The sequence below is a fragment of the Bombus impatiens genome, unplaced genomic scaffold, assembly GCF_000188095.3.
Source record: "Bombus impatiens unplaced genomic scaffold, BIMP_2.2 scf_0640, whole genome shotgun sequence".
Taxonomy (NCBI): domain Eukaryota; kingdom Metazoa; phylum Arthropoda; class Insecta; order Hymenoptera; family Apidae; genus Bombus; species Bombus impatiens.
The window spans coordinates 2,082,897-2,107,120 of record NT_177059.1 but is presented as its reverse complement, the minus strand read 5'-3'; the positions used below and the strand labels follow the sequence as shown (position 1 = coordinate 2,107,120).

At 34.9% G+C, this 24,224-nt stretch overlaps 1 protein-coding gene and 1 long non-coding RNA gene across 3 annotated transcripts in view; both read right to left on the bottom strand.

Annotated features, from left to right (window-relative positions):
• Nucleotides 1-24,224, bottom strand: part of LOC100742718 (HIV Tat-specific factor 1 homolog) — a 58,493-nt gene that overhangs the window by 18,838 nt on the left and 15,431 nt on the right. The gene's annotated exons all lie outside the window — the stretch shown is intronic.
• Nucleotides 7,023-13,748, bottom strand: LOC112213378. Its single transcript, XR_002947280.2, has 2 exons — nucleotides 13,338-13,748; nucleotides 7,023-7,412 (listed from the first exon to the last, which is right to left on the bottom strand). It is a non-coding gene; the product is annotated as an uncharacterized LOC112213378 (long non-coding RNA).

Genomic DNA, 24,224 nt, shown 5'->3' with positions numbered 1-24,224 from the left:
CGTGTCGCGGCAAGAAAACAACGAACGAGAAGCTTCTAGATACACCACTTTTCTATTACTGCAACTAACTTTCGAGGAAAAAGTAATAGAAAGTATGCTACATGTAATTAGTATGTTCCTCATACATATGTTAGGTATTCGAAAAGAGATGCTTTCCAATTAATAAAACGCAGAATAATGAATATAAAGTCTCGTACAAGTCACGAGACTCGTCAATTTTCTTCTTTCATTATTTTGATTCAAACTATCCTAATCTTCTGATAAATCAACAAGCAAGTAACCCGAAAGAATACAAAGCCCTCGCGTTTCACTTTCGTGGAAGATTCTAAGCGAGAGGTCCTCGTTTTCCAACGACTTGAAGAATTAAAAGGCGTTAGGAGTGCAAAGCTAATTTTGCGCACGTGACGCAGCTAGATGTAAGCAAGCAGGCATGCAATCTTTACTCGCCGCTTGATGCTCGGATCTTAGACCTAGATCTCATATAATCAGACCACCCAGCGCACTTCCCGCGGTTATACTGCACTTACATTACACCAATTGCTGCCTCGCATTGAATTACATGCATTCGCCTGGCAAGTATGCAACACTATGCATCACGGTGTATAGTCGGTATAAGAAACACAATAAGATCATAAAATCAATCTAAATAAACTCGGTAAGAGGTAAAGTTACGTTTCGAATTATTAAGTATGTTCGAAAATATTGATGATACGTTTAAAGCGAATAATTTGTGACTCTTTATAGGACGTAAAAATTTTCATAGGAACGCAGTTCAGGAAGTATATGACAAGAACTCGGAGTTTTCTACTTTCGTTTCTTCCAAGAGTACGATAAAAGTCCGGCTGCGATTGAGCAAAGACGGACAGGAACTTAATATCGTACAATTTTACTGAGACGCTGCAAGCAGTACAGTTTTAATGAAAAAATTTTGCAATGTATAAGAATTTACGATCTTACGATATCAGTTCCATTAACTGTACCACGGTGTGCATAGTGCGCGTGAAGCTCGAGATCCTTGTGTCGCTCGTGTCGTTCGGGGCCAATAATACAGTCACGATTATGGCAAAGAAGTAATGAACGAAAATTGAGAAGCAGTGAAGAGCATGTAACTCAAGGGGTTGCACGTTACCCTGTTCACAAAGATAATAATCACATCTTAATAGCACTTCCAAGATCGGCGATGCGATGACAAACCTAGCGCACGAAATTAGAAGAAGAAGTACCTACATAGGTTGCAACGAGCGTGTGAACCAAGTTCTTGGTATGCTAAACAGGTGTAAGAAGTTTCGAGATAACATAGTTCGCCAACTTTTAATACCGTCGAGTTTGATAAACTTTTATTCCCTGTATGTTGGTTCTATCTGAACGTATATCTTCAAATTGGAATCGTGAAATTTATAAGTAAGAGGAACAGGTATATTTTAAGTATCGTTTAATTTTTCCGGTTGGGAAAGAACGAGAAAAGAAAAATTAAAAGTGCTATTTAATGTCTTGACTGTGAATATTTATGCAAGTAGAACTAGTTATGCAAGATATATGTTGATAATACGGTAAATTATTCAGCATATATGTGCATTTACGAAATATCAATAATTTTATTACGTATTTTTATATTCTGCTGAAAGCAATTAGAGTATCGTTTTCTGCGTTACTTCAATTTTTATAACCACTTCTTATTCCAATATCATAATGGAATCTCTATTAGTCCTTTTATGATTACGTTAACGTTCCATTCCATTCTGCATTCGTAAAACCACACTTCAAAATTTAAAGAGCAAGCCGTAAAACCGCAAAGAAGTCTCAACTTACATGAAAATCCATAAACGTCAATGCACAAAGAAGTAAATATGGCCACAACGTTGAAAACATAAAATACGATACACAGAACGTTTCTAAAGCCGGAGATCCACCGGCAGGTTGCATTTATACGGAATCGTTCTTATTGGCGAGCTAAATTGGCCGGGCCATTTGAAAAACCGATTCGATACAAATACATGGAACCTTTTTCATCGAAGCCAAATTCAAGTACCTGGAAGGCCCATTTGACTCGGGCTAATACGAGATTGCATCGTGAATAATTTTTCGGAGACCTCACAAGGCCCACCACGGGAGCCTTTCGGTCCACGCCACGCTACTATCTCTGCTCGTCAGTTGCCAGTTTATAAACTTGTTACGATTAGCAATAAAAATTTATTCGAATAACAAAAAACGAATAAACAATAAATACACAATTAACGCTAAATACTTAATGTTGTAAACGCCGAATGTCCTAATTTAAAAAAGCAAATTTAATAAATATACGGATGATAAAAAACAGATAGCAAATTTTTTTATTATTCATTTTATATGAATTTTACATGACCCATCCGTTGGGAAACTCCATAGCTACTTGTTGTTTCTATTGTGCTGCAACCGAGCCATCTGCGGAAGACCTGATGATTGCGGCACGCCGTGCGCATCCTAAATTTGCAGTGTGCAAATCAAATTCGTGTTATTTCTCTTCAGATCGTTCGATACCGCTTCCGAAGACGAATTCATTAACCTTTCATGTATACGATCGATTTCAATTAGTTTTTGAGATATTGCGCTTACAAATTTACTGATTTTTAGGAAAGAAATTCCGTTGGAATAGAAAGCACGGATGGTGGTCTTGTTCGCAACTGAAATGCTATGTGTTAAACTGTTAAATATTGCCTTTTGAAACAAATACAAAGGGTCTATGTCGAGAGCTGTGGCAATTTAGCGTTACACAGTTTGGTTCGGTTAAGCTTGGATCGGCTTAAGGCGAATTTACACTGTTTCACTTTGAACGAATACAACGGGCGATTCATGGAAAAACGGCGCTCTCATGATCCAGAGCGAACAGTGAATAGTTGAAACAGCACTGACAATCGCAATACCCGGTTTACTTGCATACACGTCATTATTTTTTTAACTATTGAAAATATGGAAAAATATTTCACATGAAAATTCTTTAACTTCGTGTGGGAAATCTAATAAAATATTTCGTCTCTTTTTACGTTCTTATATCGATTATTTACGATTTATTTACGTTCTTTTTGCGTTTATTTATGTTTTTGTATCGATCAGCCACTGATTAGACGCGTCAAGATGACCATAAATTTTTCGTGCGAAGAGGACGCAGCTGTTGCAGATGTAAAACCCTAATGTTAAAAACCAATCAAAATTCTGTATACGCCTGCTCCCATACACCGTATTTTTCATTAATTAGTTTAGTTTCTCTCTCCATATAATATTCTGTTCTACTGTTATCTTCTGTAACAATTCCTTTAACACATCCCTTTCACATATTGAAAACGCACGGCATTTCACGAACATTAATCGATCGAAACTGTGCCTGTACGATCGTATATTGTATTTCATTACAAAAAATGAGATCATTCGATCAGAAAGGGAAGAGAAGTCATCATGGTATATTGCATTCATTCCGCTGAAAGACTTGGCAGACTACGCTTTCCTTGTATTTCATACTATAAACCATCGACACGAGAAGTTTAAACGTAAATGATTTCAGTCAACGACACTATCTTTTTGGCACGATTGAAACGCTCCTTCTGTCGGGCATTGACACGCAGACAGAAATAGTAGAATAACGTTAAAATAAATTTTACTGAAATTAGCCTAACATTTCTATCGCTGGGCTATTATATTCTTACGATTATAAAAGGCTACATCACGTATCTATAAAGTTTCATCGAAATAAGCGTGTCGCGTTAGCCCCAGTGGATCGCCGGCTTTAAGAAACATCACCCTATTCAGCAACGAATGGAACAAGTTCCTCGTGGAAACGCTACCGAAAACCGTACCCATAAATAACGTCTCTAAATCGAGCTGTAGCACTTCGGGGCGCTTCAGTGTATCGAAAAAACGACGGAAATCCATAGTTCGCAGCTGCGATCCTTTCTGTAAACAAAAGCGGAAAAGGAAGGAGAAGCGGTAAAGAAGAATACAAAATACGAAGTAACGGTAGAAGGAAAGTAGCGAGTCTCGATTCTTATATGGAGGAAAATAGCAAAATCGTGTAGGTTACGGGCTACTTCAAACAAAACCTGCGAAGCATTTTTCCCTTTTCCTCTTGTGTTCGCAATGTCGCGCGGCGGAGCAGTGTAAATTCAGCTAGCTGAAGTTTCCCATCTTCCGTGACTGTGTGTGCACAAGTATGCACAGTTTTAGCTTGTCTCCTGACCAAGTAAATTATTACCACATGGAGTTGACTGACCTTCGTGCACGCGATTATCAATGGAACTGTCCGTAAGGGTAAAATTTGATTTACACACTGGCTGGAGTATTATCGAGCGTGTTACTATCGTATCGTCCTGTGCGATGCGTCGTTGGTTCCCTTGCAAGCCGATACCAGTAATCTTTTCGCTTGGAGTTTGGAATTTTCATTTTTTCCGTACCTTTTTCAAGTTGAAAAAGTGACACAAGGGACACAGAGGCATTTAAAATAAACATTCTGTTCTTTTCAAAAGCATAACACACAGAAATATGGTTTTACGCTACATAAATAATATAAAACTTGATCGTATTATACCGAGGTAACAAGAAAACTTTTATAAATTTGGAGTTTAGAAATAATTATATTAAACGCTAAACAAATTAAATGCGATATTACAAATTTATATTATGCAAATTTACTTCGATCAAATAGTATTTTGCACGTTTTAACGTTTCATCTACGCGTTAAATTTCCTTTGAATCAGCATCAAGTAAGGAAGCGCATGCTTTTAGCAATCTTTTAATAAGGTACAGCATAAAAACACTTCTTATTATAGGAGAATTAAGTAGTTCAAGGAAATATCGTTAGGATTTTTCCAGGAAGTAATTTTTATTAAGCCATTGCGTAAGCAACATTCGATACCGTTAATTTCAAGCGAATGGCAGTTATTATTAATAGGTAGGCCTTGAACTATTTAAAGCAGATCGAATATCAATTGGTCAAGACACAATGACTTCGATGATCTAACCATGTTCCTTACCCTTCATTGTAATTAACACATGTGCCACACAATCATTGTTTCCATACAAATTTTAATCCTTAAATTATTAATGTTATCTCTGTTGAAAAACATGTGTTAATTAATCTTGTACTTCTCATAATTCTCTCTAAAAAAAAAATAAATAAAAAAGAGACAAAAGATAAAATTAAACAATAAAAAGATTAATCTCTAGGCACCATCAAAATTTGTCCTGAAATTAAACTAAATTCCATACAAAATAAAATGTACGAAATGAAGAAAGAATCCAATGTCTGAGAACAGCGAATCATGTCAAAATATCAGACGCGTTGGATTTGATTATGTAATTACATACTACATACTAATTACCATTCCTCCTGACTACCATCAAGGTTAGCACATAATACGATTCTCAGATATCAGGATACAGCATTTGGCTCGTGTTTAAAACACATTGCGTAATAGTCAGCACACTTGCGATATTTAAATGTTAACATTATTTATACGCGTTTATACGTACAATTGATTCTCTGTCCACGTTCACTGGTGGAAGGGAAGGCTCGTATCGAAAGTGGACGGACTTCTTACAAGAAATTCCCGGTATTAATAATGACCAATTACGTCGAGGACTGTGACCAATCGCACTGCAACTATACTAAATCCAAATGCGAGGAAATCGATGTTAAGTAGGAAAATTGATAATAACAAACTCTAGGTGAAACATTCGGTACTAGTAGAATGTGGCTATTTATACGAATTCATATACCTATGAGCATAATTAGTATAATAAAATTTAGGAATTATACTACTTATTACATATCATAAGAAGCACTGTATTTTATAATTTTTATAATATTAATGTAATATGTTTTTGCGTATTACATGCACTTTATGGATTTCTAGATAGCAATCCAAAATACAGAAAATGCAACTTATCGCGTTCATCTTCTGCATTTGTCAAATAAGAAGATTCAATAAGAATTTTTATCGCCACTTTTGGATTTGCTCGGATTTGTAAACAAGATGTTATTAAGGTTAATACATCATGATTAAGACAAGGAAATTTAATTTCAAAGTTCTTCGACTTTCAATCTCGTAAGGTACGAAAGCTTCGATGAATCGATCACTCATAATTACAATTTAATAAGAACGAGCTGGATCCGCTCGGTTATTAATCATAAACCTCATTCGTGCGGTGATAGGGCGTGACACAAGGGCAATAAATAACTAATTGTAAAAATGGCAAACAGGAAAAATGTTAACAAGATTCCCCCCTTGTGTCGATGTCGATACGTGTACCACTCTACGTGACTTTAATTAACGTGAATACGTCGTGAGTCTGTACGCCAGTCATGAAGCTCGATAATAATTAACGACAACGAATTTCATTAAATCACTGGTAAGCTTCCGGTACAACGATAACGTAAAGTTTCAAAGTTTTAAAGAATGGATTTTTCGCATGAATTTCTCTCTCCATTTACCTTTTCAATGCACGACACAAAAAACGCATTAATTCTAAAGAAGCATTAACATTCCCATCGGGCGAACTATAAAGTCCAATCCCTTATCAGGAATATTTGTTGAATATCTTCTACCAAGTAACTAAATATGGTATCGTAAATCTAAAAAGAAACCAATTTATTTAAATATTATAGCATTTGATGCGATTGTTTTTTAATTAATAATTAATTAATAAAATAAATATTTCTGTATCAATAACGAGACTATAGCCATCGACTTTCAGATATAACATTGTATTTTAATCGAGTTTTTACGTACAAAAATCGTTCGTTTAAAATTTAAGCTAACACGAGACGGATTGTATACAGATCGAAAAAGTGCATAGTATGAAAAAGTGAGGAGGAATTGAGTATGGAGGAGTATGGAGGAATTATTAACCTTTTACATCACGAATATAAAGATTAACGTTAATGGAATTAAATGTTACAAAGTGCAGTCCGAAGGATTCTTTCAGGTTGAACGCGGAATAGATAATTTATTTTAACATGGAGAAAGAAAAATAAATTCTTAATAAATATTCCATTTAAATTTCAGACGGCTGTTTCTTTTCGATTCTATACAATCAAACAGTAGTTATACCATGCTTTTATTACATACTTCGACACGTTTTTTAATACATACGGTCAAGTATAAATTAAACGAGGTCAGGCGAATTTTCAAGACACCACTGATCATAATCGATGAGAAGACGGTTCACAAGGTCCTGAAGACACGGTATAGTTTTAATTGAACGTGACATCTTTGTTGGCAGACACAGTTAGAGAATGTCCATCATCATTAAGAAGTTGGAGCTTATCCAAATCTGTCACCGATGCACATTAAATCTCTTGTTGATTACCTGCACCCAAGTGCACTACGAACTGACACGCCATTTTCACAGGCCGTGTGATGTTTAAAATAGCGTTGCAGAAGCTGATAAAATAAAACGCCGCATATTTATCAATTGCGTGCGCTAACATTCGCGAGAAAAATAAATCGAATAAATGGTAAATTGCCCATACGAATAATATAAACGAAAAACGATTTATAGGCTTTTCACGAAAAATCCATTTGAAAAGCATTAAAGAGAGCATAAATATTTTGAACGTATAAAATGCAATCAAAATACGTCCAGGATGACCTGGTAAATGAATTACAAATGTCGAATCAAAGATAATAGAATATTATTATATAATATTATAATATTGTAACTGTAATTATCATGAAATTATGCAATCTATAATATCTCTATCATGGTGTCATATTAATAGAGGTTATATTAATAACAAATCATTGAATTATAAATACATTTCATTTGTGGACTGCGGATTTTTATGTAATTCACATTTTCGCGAATATAATTCGACAATACGAAATTACGTCAGATCAAAATTATCGACGTTTTAAGAGTAACAACTAAAATAGAATCAAAATGAATTCAAAATGTTTACAGCATTGATCAGGGATCGACATAATTGCGACGTGACATGCTAGTTAAAAATATATCGTACGTTCCAAACGGTTTATTCATGAACTATTTCCATTCTATATCGTAAACGAATGAAATCCAGGTTTTCTTAGAAACACACGTGTTCCCGTAGTTGTACATTAATTTATTACTAACGTATCTGAAGCGGCATAGAAACCACACACATTCTTTTCTGCGAACGTTTTTTGCGCGAAATTTACCAATACCGAAACTCACGATCAAAACCACATTCTTCGCGTATTTAACTAATCGACGTCCTAGTAGGCAATATCCCTTGCAAATTAACTTACTATCGACTCCTTAAACGGAGACTGTAACCGTGTGAATAAAATATATTGCATCGATAAAGCAAAGTGGAATATGTTATTTTGTTACAGAAGATACAGTATAAAACATACTATAGAAAAGAAATTATAAAAGTTATTATACAGGGACTACAAGTTCCCTCCCCTAGAGAAAAATGAGTGTCTCTTTTTGTGTTCTTAAGTTAAAATAATTGTACGTTATTCTTTAATGACTGTTTTTAAGATAAAAATAAGGGAATATTGTGTATTATTTAAAAAGAATATTAAAGATAAGAAAATTATCCATTTATGGCTTTAAATAAATCTTACTACTGAATTCTTATTACTACTGAAGTGATCGCGTAATATTACGAGTACAACTAGACATCGTAGACAGTAAAAACACTTGACTGTGACACTTTATCATTGGAAATACGAAAGGAATGCGAATATCATTGAAAAACGAAGATATGCATAAAAGTTGATATTGATTTAGATGGCAGTTACCTTCGATAATAAAAATGCGGTAAATTGATTTTACATCAAGATTGTGCAGCAATCGTAACTGAATATCGACAATTAAATCAGTAACTTTTATGCGATTTTCCAGATTATGAAAAATTTTACATAATTGATTGCAGTTTATTATGCGTCGAGGATGAATAATTGTATGACATCGTGCTAATTATTCAAATCACTTTTGCACTCAGATTTCTCATTACTTCGTTCAACCAAACGACGCTCGCTGTATTCAGAAGTGCTTTAATGATTTTTCCTTTTCATGAAACTGTTTAAAAAAATTTTTCAGTCCATTGAGATTACACCGAGTTGACATCTCGATGACACATTGTGAAATTAATAGAAAAATATATAAATCCTATTATCATGTGTCATGAACGTCGCTAAAACTTTTCAACGGTTGACGTTATGTAATTTTCTTAAATTACATTTCAGTATCCCGTAGGTAGATACGATTCGGTAATTGGATAATGGCAGAGCGGAAAACGCGCTTCTGACGTCCTGCGCGCCTACGAACATATGTTTAAGGGAATCTTGCTCCTTTCGTAGACTCTTATTTGTGAGTCAGTTGCACGTAGGCATTAACCCTGTAATTATCGTTGCACCGATCATCGCGAAGAAATGATGGTGTTTAACTCTGCTCATTGGTATCTTTCCACGTAAAAATAAATTGAAAAATAGAAAATTTCCGGAGGTGTGAATTTTTGTCAATTATACAGTACAAGATTACGAAATAAAAATTATAGAATATTTGATTAACATCCACGATTATATTGAATTATATTGGATTTCGAAATCATTTTAAGTTTATACATTTACACTTTTACTCTAGCTGTAATAATTTCCAAGATATTTACTCAAATATTTTGACAACCCCTAAATTACACTGGAGGATAATTTTCACCTCTACGCTGTGCAAGACTATCGATGAAAGTCAATATTCATTGAATATTTTTTTTTACACTCGTCATATACCAAAATATTCTCAAAATCGATAACTACAATCCAGCAATATTCTCTTGAAAGTTAATAAAATATATCATCGATCTCTTATTGAAAACTCTCTGTATCACCGGATTCCTATCGTTCTTTGGCATTAGGTTGCGCGAAATTAGGATCCAGGGTGCTGCTATTATTTTAATTGCATCGACATGAAACGGGTATCGACGAGTATCAAGCGTGTGGCCGTGCTTCAGAGACACCACTGCCGTTGGTGAAAGATAATTACAGCTTCGAGCTGGTAGTATGTATGGATAAAGGATACTGGGGCCTGGGTATGAACAGAGCACAAGGTACTAGTTAGATTAATTTATCTAAATGAGGAGATCGTGTTATCATCGAACTATTCGGCCACGCTGCGCTGGACGCCTACGCGATTTCAGCTTCGAGACGTGGCCTGCAGCTCATGATTCATCTGATGCTATTAACCAGAAACGTTATTATAAAATGCAGCGAAGATCGTTCATGGATTCATGGATGTTTATGCGAAAGGAAGATTCCGCGACAGCGCGCAACTAATTTAAATTCATCGAACACACTGAATTCGGTTCGCGCCGAGAAATTCGAATAAATACACCCGTAGAAATATCACCTTCGATATTTGCTGGCTAAGAGCGTTCGTATTGATTAAATGCAAAAGGGATTCTTTATATAACGTTTCACATCTCAGAAATGTGAACGTGAAAATTTCTCTCCTACTCACGTAATATTCGGATACAGTATCAGATAACATTCTTAAAGATCGACAAAATAAATTTCTTCCAGATATTTGAATGTTTATTCTGTAAATTATTATATTTATATCGATTAAGGTCTTTATGGACCACTCTGTTTCTTGAGAATTGTAGATTGATCATCCGCTTATATAATGAAACTAAGGAATCGACAAAAGCGTTTGGTCAATCCCGCTTCCGAGAGACTCATTCATCGAAGTATTATCATTTAATAAGAAATAAACGATTTCAAGATATCGGTACCAAGCCATAATACCTCGAAGATAAGCAAAGTCTGTTCTCGCCGTGGACTATTATGCTATTTATAATTCTGCAAAACTGCTTCGTAATAATCCATCTAAAAAAAAAAATAGTATAGTAAAATCGTAACGAATAATCATTAGGAAAATATTCGATCGCGGTATTATTATCATTGGAAAACCGATAACCGCAATACGCAATCCCGTTAGCTATCACGAAAAGAGACGTAATGGCGATCTAGATTCATTTAGATTACATTGTATGCAGCTCATATTAAATATGAAAACATAACCGCAGCAGCGATAAGATATCCATTAGCAATTATACATACGAATCGATTAGCTTATTAAAGCGAAACGGCTGATAAGTCAAGTGTTTGCACGAGAGTAACTTGAGTGGAAGCAGCCTGATTCACTTCCCTCTCGAGTATCTATGTATCTGAAAACGCTATCGTATCCCTTTGAGTACTTTTCTTGGTTGCAAGTTGAAAAATATCAGGCAATGTAACCGGGGCGATGGAAAATTCAAAAATGACGAAAAACAGTGGCATTCTTTACATTACGTTGATAAGACAGCTCCTTGATTCTTGTCCTTTCAAAGCAAAGAAACCAACTTTTATCTCAACTTCCTACTTGATTAACCTACGATATGATATTTATATCGTTAGATTTAGCTGTCCTTCACTTTTCGAAAAACGTTCCCAACGTTAAAATAAAATTATCCAAATATTTTCTAGAGAACTTATGTCAATGAGAAAGCTTAATAATTCCTATCGTTTCGATAGATTATTCTTTGGGACATGCGAGCACTTCCAATATACATATAACGGTCCTCTAACCGTGAAAGTTCCATGGATAAATATTTCGTGAGAACATCGGCCATTCATGGGATTACGTATCACTGAGACTATGCGTGACTCAAGCGAATGGAAACAATGAATTTAAAGTAGTCGATCGTTCCGTCATTCGAATTTGTATTTGACAAATTATGCTTATCCATGAATGGATGAGTCAATCACAATTTCACGAGGATGACTCACAATCGTAATACGATAATACCAATAGAGTTGCCAATCAAAAAAAAGGAAGAAAGAGATTCACAATGTACATGATCTCATGTTAATGTACTTTCGAAACTGACCTGGAAACTCATGGAGTAACCAATGAATTTTACCCTTCACATTTGAAATCCGTATATACCTATTCAGATCAATAAAATAATTTCAACAGAATATTTAGATTCAATTTCAGTAACATAATTTCAGTATAATTACGTTGGGCCGATGAAATAGCCGAAGTTTTGCTTCGAATTTATGTCTTGCAATTATCTCTACGATTTAGTCGCACGCGTTTTAATGAACTGAATAAGTTTTTGTAGCCATCGTTTCACTTTGTCCTCGTTCTAATTACAAATTCTAATCTTTTATGCATGAATTTGTACATTCCATATTTTAATATAAATAGTATTCAAATTGTATTTCAAGCGTATTTAATCGGCTATTAATTAAAATTTCGTTCGCATAAATGAAGTTCAGGTAGGTAACTGGAGTTCGACCCTATCTTATAAATATTAATATTAAACAGAAGCAAAAATTTCTGAATAAAAGTGTAACAATTTCTTTCAGTTTCTATCCTTGTTATATAATCTTTTTTACGCTGGTCCACCCTCAAATTTTCCAATAATCGATATTCCGATAATCCATTCTAATAAACGAGGGCCTACAGGTTTTAAAAAGTGGCATATTTTCCTGCATTTTATATTAGAAAAGTTCACTCGTTTTTAGCATTATGACGGACTACTTTGCAAGAAAAAATTGTTCAGTCTTTTCTTCGAATCCAATTTCGCGGTTTGCCGCCAACCACGAATATATCGCGCGTAACTAAATTTCAGCGCAGTCGTACGAAATTAATGCGACACGCTCGCAGCTCGCTACCGGCTCGCCAAAAATTTATATGTCCTCATAATTTTTTCAAAACGCAATAGAAGCCCCAGTCACCGAGACAACGTTGCATTCTTTAATTCGTGAAATTCCCTGTATTTCGTGTACGCTGAACTAACTCTCTAACTCGGAATATTACTTCGCTAAAGAAATGTCGTACGAACAAAATGGCCATAAACAAGATTATTTTTAAGTTATTGAATGAAGTTCTGGCTTATCTAATTTATCAAGATTAAAAATATCGTTCTTGGTTTAACATTTTAAAAATATCGAAGAAGTAAGTTTCTATTTCTCTATAAATTTGACGCAGATAAATTTCGTACAAATATAAATAATTTAACCATAAATTTATACACAGATTAAAACCCACTATAGCAGGTCGCTCTAATTCATGTAATTTCAATTTAAGTCAATTTATGCAAAAACAATTTTACGACACGACCGTTTAAATCCAATTACCAACACTGTAACTCATAAAATTAAGTATTAATTAAACGTTCACAGTCGGTCGTTAAAATACGTATTTTAATAAAACAATGATTAAATAAAATGTCTCATTAAATATTCTATTGAGTATCAAACCACTTACTTTAGAAAAGAACTTAAAATTACGACACAGCATCATTTGAACTATCCGATTGCTTCCGTCCTCACCTGATTATGTTAACGATTAAATTACATCAGTATTTGCAGATACTGATGAAAATTTGCAATGTTTCCAACGGAACGTCTTTAACCGGCGTGATACGATCAGATCGATATTTTTCCTTCTTCTTTTTTTTTTTTTTCGATCGAGAAATCAACATTGTTCCGATAATTTCATTCGACGTCAAGAAACCTTGGCTGATTACACTTATTAGAACGAAGTCACTCGTTACGAGAACGAGAACTAACATCGTAGCAACAGGAACATCGTAATTTAAAGCGAAGATTAAATTACCAGACGATCGTGGACGAAAAGGCAGGTTACACGAGTTATAAGGTTTGCAGGGTCACACAGCCGAACCATCGAATCGCCATAAATTCTTCCGTTCTTCCGGCATTGCATTGGTATAATAACATACAGTACAGTGTATATAACGTAGAAAGAGCATTCCGCTATTCGAACGAGATTAAATTCTCTCGATTTATGCTTAAATAAAATAGAGTATTGCAATTGTGACGATATAAATTCCTGCTTGCAGTCGTTGAGCTTAGGAAAGATAAAGATGGTGGTAAAGTATGGAAGAATGACGCGAAGGTCTTGCATGAAATAAATTGAAATTACGTCTTGTGCGTTCGTTCGGTCAGGAAATATATTTTTAGCGATAATGCTCGCTACTTTTGAGCGCTATGTATAGCGTAGTACAGTGTGACAGGAACATGAGTTCTAAACCAGCATTAAAAACGTGCGTACATATTATCGTATTATTTATGTCATTCTATCCACTTTGAACATTTTAGTTTGCAACGCGAGTAATTTTCTGATGCGATTATAAAAAATTCCAAGAGCACAGAATGAAAGAGGAATAAATGAAACGAGCATTTACATTTTACTGAAAATTGAAATTACATCTGCTTCCATGAATGTAATTTTCCTCTCAAATATCTTATGAAATTTACAAGGCATTCGTAAATAAATTGTTTGCTTAAAATTTGGGCATCTCTTACTGTCTCTAGAAATTAACTTTAGAACAAACCAGTTAAAGTTATTACGTTAGGGCAAATGTAATTTCTTTCCTACGCGTTTGACGAAATTGTTTTTAAAGAATTAAAATGGAATAATCTCAACATTTTAACAAGAAATGCATTATCATATCGTATAATAAAATATTTACATTTTAATATTATTGAATATATTTACACCTAAATGTCAATTTTAACACTGCGTATTATGAATGTTTTGATCACGGAATATTTGTGAATATTGATGTTTACGATATAATGTAAACTTATAAAATCTACCACCTAATTGCAACAACATTCTATATTTCATGCGAGCAGTTTTACGATAAAAACTTGATTCTAATTAATTAGTGTGTAAATGCTATAATAAATACAATGTTATTTAAATACTTTTTATAGCCGTATTCTTCGATATCTCCACAACGAACATCAAACTTCATAAAACGCTAAAATCCCGATACTCTAGGAACAAAGTTACAAAAAAGCCTGTCTAACGAAACTTTCTATCCTAAGACCACAGACTCAACATCCACGTATAATACGAGCTACGTTCATCCAATGATTTAACATCACAATTAAACGTTCTATTCGCCCACGACCTACGCTTTGTGTGAGGAAAATGATTGTTTTCTCGCAAGAAATGAGTTTCTGCGCCTTCGTCACGGGTACAGACACCGTGGATTTCCGTCACGTTCAACCGGAAATGACACTGCTAACTCGAAAGGACACCTTTCTTCGTCAGAACCAGTTAACCTCGTGTCGATCTTCCGCTTGACACCTGCGCGTCTAGTTAACATTTTTCCTCGGTTCTCGTTAATTCGCGAACAAATTCCGCAGCGGTTGTTCGCTTTGCTCGAAGAACATACGATGCGGTAAATTATTGATACTCGAATTCCAGTTTCAGTTGCGCTACTATGTTAGCTGGCAACGAGAACGTTCCGCGACATGCGTTCCTTTCGTGGAAAACGACCCAGAGATCGATCGTATAGGCGAAGAAGAACGTATCCGTTCAGGTATCCGGTCGGGATCGTCGCTAGATCGAGTTGCTGTCTCCCCCTTCGTCTACAGTCTACGACCTACGACTAAGACTACCGGTTCTCCTCCTCTCTTTCCCAGACGAAACCACGCTTCCTCTACGCTCGTTCACCGACGATTAACCCCAGCACGCTTTTCCTTCTCACGAATTGTTTTACAACGTGTGCAAGCGTGCACGATCAGCGGGTTGACTCTTAGATGTATAAAATGGTCGGATAATGGATCTGGCAGAAAATACAGCAATCACTTTTTTCACAAGGAAATACTTGTTATCAGCAGGCATTTTGTTCGAACAACAGAATATTCGAATAGTGGAAAAATAAGTAATATATATATGTACATATGTATAGAACGCATAAAAGTTTAATAGATTTGTCGACAAAATATCTTATAATATGCAGCGATCACTTGAGTAATAACGAGATTACGATCAAGTACGTAATTAAAGGGCAGCAACGGAAATTTGTTATGAAAATTTGACAGCCAAACTGCATACAGAATAATTTTCGACAGGATACAACAACGCATTGTATTGCAACGACTTCAAGCTGAAACCGAGTTACAAGTTGCCAAGCCACGAATTTGAAACGCTAATTCCTCTCCATGGTACGTAGCAATCCGAAATGCAAGTATTCCATTAGTTATTAATTCTAGATAATTCTGAGAAACTGCATTGTCCCGTAGAATATGAAACAATCGTGAAATATCAACCAATTTTTAACCTAAAATATAGTGCAAAATCTACTGTAAAGTGTAAACTACCACTATTTTTTAAATTCTACGATTTCCATGCACGAATGTTATCGTGGTTTTGAGATGCATTCGAAACAGAAATTTATATCGTACAACAGCAATAATTATAAATATAAAAGATATATAATATGACGTTTCAAAACCGAGTATGCAACCGAGTTGATAAATCCAAACGAGTAGGAGAGAATAAATTGGAGAATATACATATTCGAGCCGAGTCTTCGTATATCTAATTTGTCCAACGATACGTTCAATCGTATTTCATTCACTTATCTGCCTTGCAATGTTCAAATAAAAAGTCGATGAAAACATTCTCGAATCTGTTAAATACACAAAACAGATAAAAGAGACGAAATCAAACAACTCGCATCAACCAAGTCTAAATAATTGAAATAACCGGACTCAGTTAGAAGTTGCGAAAAATTCAAGTCGAAGCAAAGCTGGTTTCCTCGAAAACTTTCGAGACTCGACGAAACTCAAAGATTTATCGCGTTCTTCGAAGCGTTCAACGTACGGGACGATCAGAGGAAACTTCGAGGGAACGTTATTAAAAAGCGGCGGAACTGGTTTGAAAAAGCGGCAAAAAAAACAGCAAAAGGATTTTCGTCCGCGAGATGCCTCGTTTATCTGCGATCACGCGGAACAACGTCGAAATCTCGCGGAGATGATAAAAAGTGAGTAAAACCGCGCGATTTCACCGCTCGTTCGCTCTTGTCTGCCCTGAATTCGTCGACGACCTCGGTCAGATCGCCCCGCACTGATTAAACACAGCGTGCCGAGGGACCAGCGAAAACAGCCAACGATGCAATATCCATGGTGTAATGCAACATCTGAAATCTGAATAATCGAGGCGGCGCGCCGTCAAGAGAAAACTTGTATATTCTTCGCGTATCTTATGAGTCATGCAGGAAAGCACCCGTGGATTTATTCACGATTAACTGTGCGAAAGAGCCTGGGAGCTGTACACCGAGCAACTGTTTCGAGAGCACTTTGTAAAATTCCTTTCCGTAAAAATAACTGACGGCTACACGAAATTCCACTTTCTAAATAATTTGCTTGATGGGATTTCAATACGACATAACTAAAAACGAAACACACGATAGGTCTAAAAACGTAAGTCTCGCTTTCCTGTAAAAAATAGGTTTCACTTATTGCGTGCTTCTCTTCTAATCTTCAGAGTGACTACTGCTTCAAAGAATTGAAAGAACGTGATTTTCTTTCTAGCATTTTCTTTCTAGTAATGAATTTTGTGGAGTGTGGAGCGTTGATTGGTCTTGTGGAGTTGAGTCTACTGATAAATATTTGAAAAATATTGCATATTTAGAAATGTTCAAAAATATGCAAACATATACCATTCGGCTATTTCTTAGATTTGCAATTCGAATAGGGCATCTCATTCCTGTTACGTATCTTTTTCCGAAAAAATTACTTTTGAACGCGAAGCATAAAGCTTCTGTGCAGTCTATTCGGTGAATAGAAAATTATGAATCTCAAAAGCTTTGAAGCGAAGTGCGGAACTTTATGAAGATAACATAAAATCAGAGATATGATAAAAAGGATGGCAGAAAGGTAAATGATATTTTGTTCGACTATGGAGAAAAGGAAAATTCAAATTCGCGTATTTTGTTGCATTCAACGCAGAAAAAGTGGGTTCGGATCGTGTTACATTATCTACTTGGAAACCTCGTTCCATTTTACATTATTAACCTAAATATTACGCGACCCCGTTTTCTCTGAATTGAATAACTCGGTAACACATCAGCATAAAACACGTGTAGATACTTGGCAAAAGGAAAAAATTAAAACGAATAATTTCATAGCTAATGATTAAAACATAAATGATATCGTTAATCAGTCAATTGCTTTGCATGTTTTTATGATACAAAATAGCGCAAATTTTCTTTATGCAATACGTACAATCGATAATGTAAATACGATTTTTAAATCAAGGTACTTTATAAATATTTACAAACCCGCGCTAGCGGTAAAAATACAGTTTCTCCCTTTTCCTTCTTTATTTTTTTTTTTTTTTTTTTTTTTGTTACGTATATGTATATACAATGCGACAAGTTTTTAAAGCCCCATTCCCTTTTTTATTTGTAGTAAAAGTGTTTCATTCTAACTGTAGCTTGGCATAGATCATAACTATAACTTGGCAACAAAAATAAAAAGATATGAAAGGAAGATAAGAACAATTTAACGATATAAAATAGCACATAATGTATTTACATTTCTGAAATATTCAGTAAATGTTATAAAAGTTTCGAACTTTATATCGTCGTTCAAAAGGTTTATCGCGTCATCTTACAAACGAGATATAAACTATATCTAGTTTTACACACTTGTTCCACGTAAATTGCTTTCAAGTTATAATTTCTATAATGAGAGCTATGAACTTTAAAGTTATAATAATGCAGTAAGCTACCATCTTCGCCTAAAAACTATAATAATACCGTAATTAACGAACTCCCTAATGCTACGTACAAAAAGAAAATCAATTGATTTTCCAAAACCAGTTGATCAACTTCAGCTGGAAATTTTAGTAAATCAATACGCAATTAGTAAATAGTGAACTTTTTAATTGATTATATTCTTTCGTTATTTTAAATAATTACGAAATTAAATATCGAATAAACTTTTTCCTTCTAAGAAAAGATTTAATCGAATTAAGTTTAGCTAAATATAACTATAGCGAATATAGTTTTCATTTTCCCTTTCTTTCTTCTTCGCTCTAACAATCTTATAGAATCGCAGTTTTGTTTCAACATTGCAACATTGTTTCAATTACATCACCGAAATTTTCCATACAATTTTTAGAAACTAAAAAAAAGGAACGAAAAGAGACAATACATACTTTTGCTCCATGTAGCTCGTTTAACAAGTTTTTGGAAAAAACTGAAACAACCGCGATAACTAACTCAACATTACAATTCAGATTTTTGCATTTTTAATTTTATACTTTCTATCTATTATGAACTTTTAACGAGCATCAAACTAGAACAGAAATAACAACAATGAGTACATAAACTAAGGGAAAAACAAGAAAAAAACTAGACAATAGGCTTTTCGAAAATTACTTTCAACACCTGCATGCCAACAAATCTGTAATAAGTTTCGAACTATATTTGATCATAATGAAAAAAGCTTCTGAAGATTTCATGCTTTTTGATTTTCGTTTTTTTTATAAACAAATTGAATTTCTTTAAAATAAATCTGCTTCCAAATTATTTGAAATAAATTCCATACAAAACTTCATAGAAAAAGACAAATTTCGTAATTTTTTAGTACATTTTTACTTTTCGACGATGCTTTAAATCAAAATGAATGGCGTCTCCCGATATCGAGGTGATGAAATTGCGTTAAGTCAATTACGACGGCGCCCTTTGTGCGTCATCGTGCCATTTACGAACGATTCAGTATGGCGAAATGGAGCGCGAAAGGTTTCTTTGAAAAAAAAAAAACTGAGAATTTCACGATTTCAACTCCGATGGCACAGGGTTTAGTTTTACAAAACGGCTTGATCGAGCGAGGTGATCGAACACGCAATGATTTTTGATGATTAAACGCGTCCGAAACGCCCTTTGAAACTCGAACACTTGAACGTTCCTTGGCTATGTATAGAGATCGCTTTGACATACTTGTTAAAAGCAATCCTTTTTCTCTCTCTATCCATCGAGAATAACGAGACGAACTCTTTTAACTTTGCTTCGACAACCAGGCTTCCTATGTTCGAAAAAAAAAAAAAAAAAGAGGAAGAGAAGAAAAAATAAAAATCAACTAGAGCTCGTTGAAAATCGTATCGTGGCTCCGAAGTCTCTTTCTTTTTCTCTCTCACTCGTCAAACGCTTTTCCCAAATAAATTCAGTTAAAACAGCTTCAGGATTTTCTATAAGCGGGTTTGTGGGGTAGAAAACGTTACACGTATGTACGTATATGGAAACGTTCAGCAGACCAATTCGCTCTGTTCCAACCAAATCGATATTATACCATCGTAACAAAGATATTTATTACAAATGCTTGTCGTATCCGCTTTTGATGATCGCCAGCTTGCTGCATCGCAAATATACAAATGAATTTTACTCATGCTTAAATCATGATGCAGCACGCTTCTAACATACGAGTTTTCGCTAAAAGTATTTAATGTGGAAATCCTGTTGACAAGTGTTTTTATCATACTATTCGACTGTTTTCTCGTTTTTTCTCTCTTTTTTTTTTAATTGAACGTGAGAACACAGCGCAACATATTATCAGAAATATAATCGAAGCCCGGACTACAAATATGTCATACAATCATCGTGAAAGTTCAAAATTTGAAATAAAAACGTTGTACGCAGAAGTACGATGATTTGTTACGCTTTAAGGTACAGAATGCAATGCAACGTTCGTTCTATTCCAGCGGGAAATAGAATTTAATTTCCATACGAAGCGAACTTAAATAAAGCGCAACAAAATGAAGCTACGTATCAATGTACATGCTTATTTCTCCGAACAAACATAGACTAAACTTAAGGGTATAAACCCACTTCGAAAATATCATGACTGCAAGGAATGGCTACGTGCCAATTGGACGTTTATTTGATAGCCGCATCTGTTCGATGTTCGAATTGATATCAAGGGAATCCGGAACGTCGTCGAAACCGTTACTCTTCCGTGCTCGGGAAAACGCTTTCAGACAACCTGTTCCAGAAATTACGAGGACAATTCCTCCGTTAACGAAGTCATTGCGGAAATTTACTCTTTCCAAAGAGTAATCTATCACCGGATTTTATCTCGTAACGAGACTGGTCGTCCAACACTAGCGAACTATTCTCGACAAGATTCTGTATCGAATTTGTTTTCTAGTAATTATACATTGCATTTGATCGTGATATGTATATATGTTATACGTTCTTTTTTTTTTTCTTTTTATCACTTTTGCTTTTCATCTGTACCGATACACGTATTACCTTTGCCCTGAAGAAACCATTTGTGCCTAAATGCTGCTTAGACTTCTTTTCCACATAATCTTTATTTCACAAGATTTTTTAGAGAAAAGAAACGTTTTAATACATCGACGTTACTGCTGTTGTTAGCCCTGTAACAATTAAAGTTGTTCCACGCGAAACATACTCGAAGTACCAAAACCGAAAGACACAGTTCCGATAATATTTCACAGACGTTGTTCTACTTTCTTCGCGACGTTCGAACATACGTAGCTTGTCAGCTTAGCTAGCGGTGAAAAATAGCGTAGTACTAAATAAAACCGACGTTACACCTACTGCATTCATAAATCACGTAGCCTGTACAATATAACAAAAAACTGGTCAAACGAAATACAAATCAAGTCTTTCGTAGTCATTTGCAGACAAACGCGCGAGCGAGAAACACGCCTGCTGCAATATATTTAGATATATATATATATGTAAACGATAACATTAGTATCAAATGAAATTATATCGAACAGAGTCATCCTATTTGCCTCTGAAGCGTCGATTTCTTCACGCTTCAAGAACTACGGAGTGGCAGATCGTGATGCGTCTAATTCGACGAACAATTGCAGTTCGGGAAAGCGAAACGTGCTCGTTATTCCGCGAGAACAGAAAGATAAACAAAGATAGAGACCAATAAATCATTGGTATCGAAAGAAACATCGTGGATCTGTCACTGGCTATTGTAATTCCAGTAATTAAGAGAAAATTAAAGGCTGTTAAGTCGCAGAGCTGCAATAAGACACGGAGAATGAGAAACGAATCGACAGACGCAGTGCACCGAGAGAACGAGCAAAACGTCGCATCGGAGCGAAAATGAAGTGAGATGAAACGAAGTAATTAAGATAAAATCGGTCAGGCGAGTCGGATACGTGCACCAAGGATAGGACGCGAGTATAATAAAGGTACGTCGGGTACGTGACAGTAAATACGAATTAACCCTGCGTCTCCTTCCTTCTCCTGGATGGTTTCCAGAGTTAGAAACGAAAAACGGCGCGAACAAATATTTCAGCAGAATGCAAACGATGATTAACAACTGCGAGAGCCACCAACGTTTCAGGAATCTTTAAAATGTTCCACAAGCTGAATTTTTTACATAAATTACTACTGTTACCGAATTATTCATCACGTTCATTATTACAATCAACTATTATTTAATACGTTCAAATAAATGAAATCCCACGGAATTTTAAATGTTGATCGTTAATTATATCAATCAAACAGTTCGTACGTAATTTATGGACAAAGTAGTTGAATGAATAAAGTAAACGGAGCGTAATTTATAGTTGACAATTGTAGAATATTACGGTAATATCGAGCGTACATCACATGCTTCATTACACATAAATGGAATGAAAGGTAGCTTAATTACAATTGCAGCGAAATGTTTGAAATTCTTAAGTGCTTTAAATTTAAACGACTGGAATTTGATATTTAACTGCACGGAATTTTAATAAGCCAAACGATCAAAACGATTCATATGCTGCTAATCGTAATTACGAAATATTAATAGAGTTTCCTAAATATCTTGTATCTAACTGATGATTTAATTTCAACAAACGCATCACCGATGTTCGCGCAAAAATATAAAATATCTCGATCGACTAAAATATTTCAAACGTATAATAAGTTCGATATAAATATTCCGAACAACAATGAAGGTTTTGTAAAAGAATAGAAATATGATATACGATGTTCTACGATAATTCTATAACAAGAAGTACAAATTTTCTATTATCATTTTCTTTTTCCAAATATGCGTACAATGTTCTTTTAACTATCATTCAGAGAAGAATGGTTGTCAAGATCGGGTCATTATTCTATCTTCTTTACCATACAAACACTCGTCACGGAAAGGCCATATGTTTTCAATTCTTTCCGCACGTAGATATTCTTAACGTACTTTTGTTAATGCAAAAAGCCGACAACTTGCCGCAAGTGGTTAAATTCAAGGACGAGAAAATAACGATAAAGATAATGATATTTGCTCAGCTGTTGCCAACCGCGAGGCACGAAAAAGCTGTTTACCGGAAAGTCCACATTCTGCACATTTTCTTTCACGGAAATTGCGAATTCACAACGTACTTCTCAACGAGGAACGATTACTATCGTGTACATTGACGAAATTAACACGCTGGTCTTTTAAGCACGTGTAATCGTCGAGACAACATATAGAAACGCGCGAAAAATATTATAATCGATGCTTTAAGCTTGTTTAAAAATCATACACTCGTGTCCCATCAGTATCCAGAGATAAGATGCATACTAAATAACTGTACACATAGGTGCTAAGTAAAAGCTGGGACGTAGCTAGTGAATTGATCGTCCTCTTTCGAGCATCATTCATTGTATTCTTAATTACCAGTTGCCATAAACTGCGACCTTGAATGTCTAGTCATCATCGTAAATGAATCAGTTACCATAAATGTTTTCTCGTTTGTCGGTAGTTTTGTTGGCAGAAAAAAGAAGAAAAAAGATCAAATAGCATCGCGATGAAGGAATTTTGTGGGCATGTATTAAAAATACGGGATTGGCAGACCTTTAAATTTAAGAGGATTAAAATCTGTAGAACTGTGGAATTCAGTCGAAGCTTAATTCGCGTTAAAATGTTCCTTTTGTAATCTTTTTTAAAGATAGATTAAAATTACGAACTTGCTCAAACATTTTGCGAACGCGATTTCTCTCACTGCAGTTGCGTAGATGAAACGGAAGGTAAAGAACAAAATGAATAACGAGTCCTCGTGAAAGCGGGAGTTAAGCGAGTCATGATTTACATCTTTTTATATTTGTCTTGTGTAATCGTTTCCTTTAAACAGCTAATTAAAAACGCGTGTTTCTCGTGACAACGGTTTCCATTCTTACTTATTCCTTCTATTTCATTCATTCATTGTGATAACAATATCAATATTGGTACTAAAAATATTTTACATCTCTCTAAATGAATTCGGTAATTAAGATAATACTTCTTCCACGTGTTTCAGAATATTTTATTCGTTTATCTCATCAGCGTTAGAATCACATTGCGTTTATTTAAAAAAAAAAAAAAAACAGTGAAAATAAATAGTTACTGCACGAAACGCGAACATAGTTTACACTTCCTTCATTTATTTTTCACGTTCGC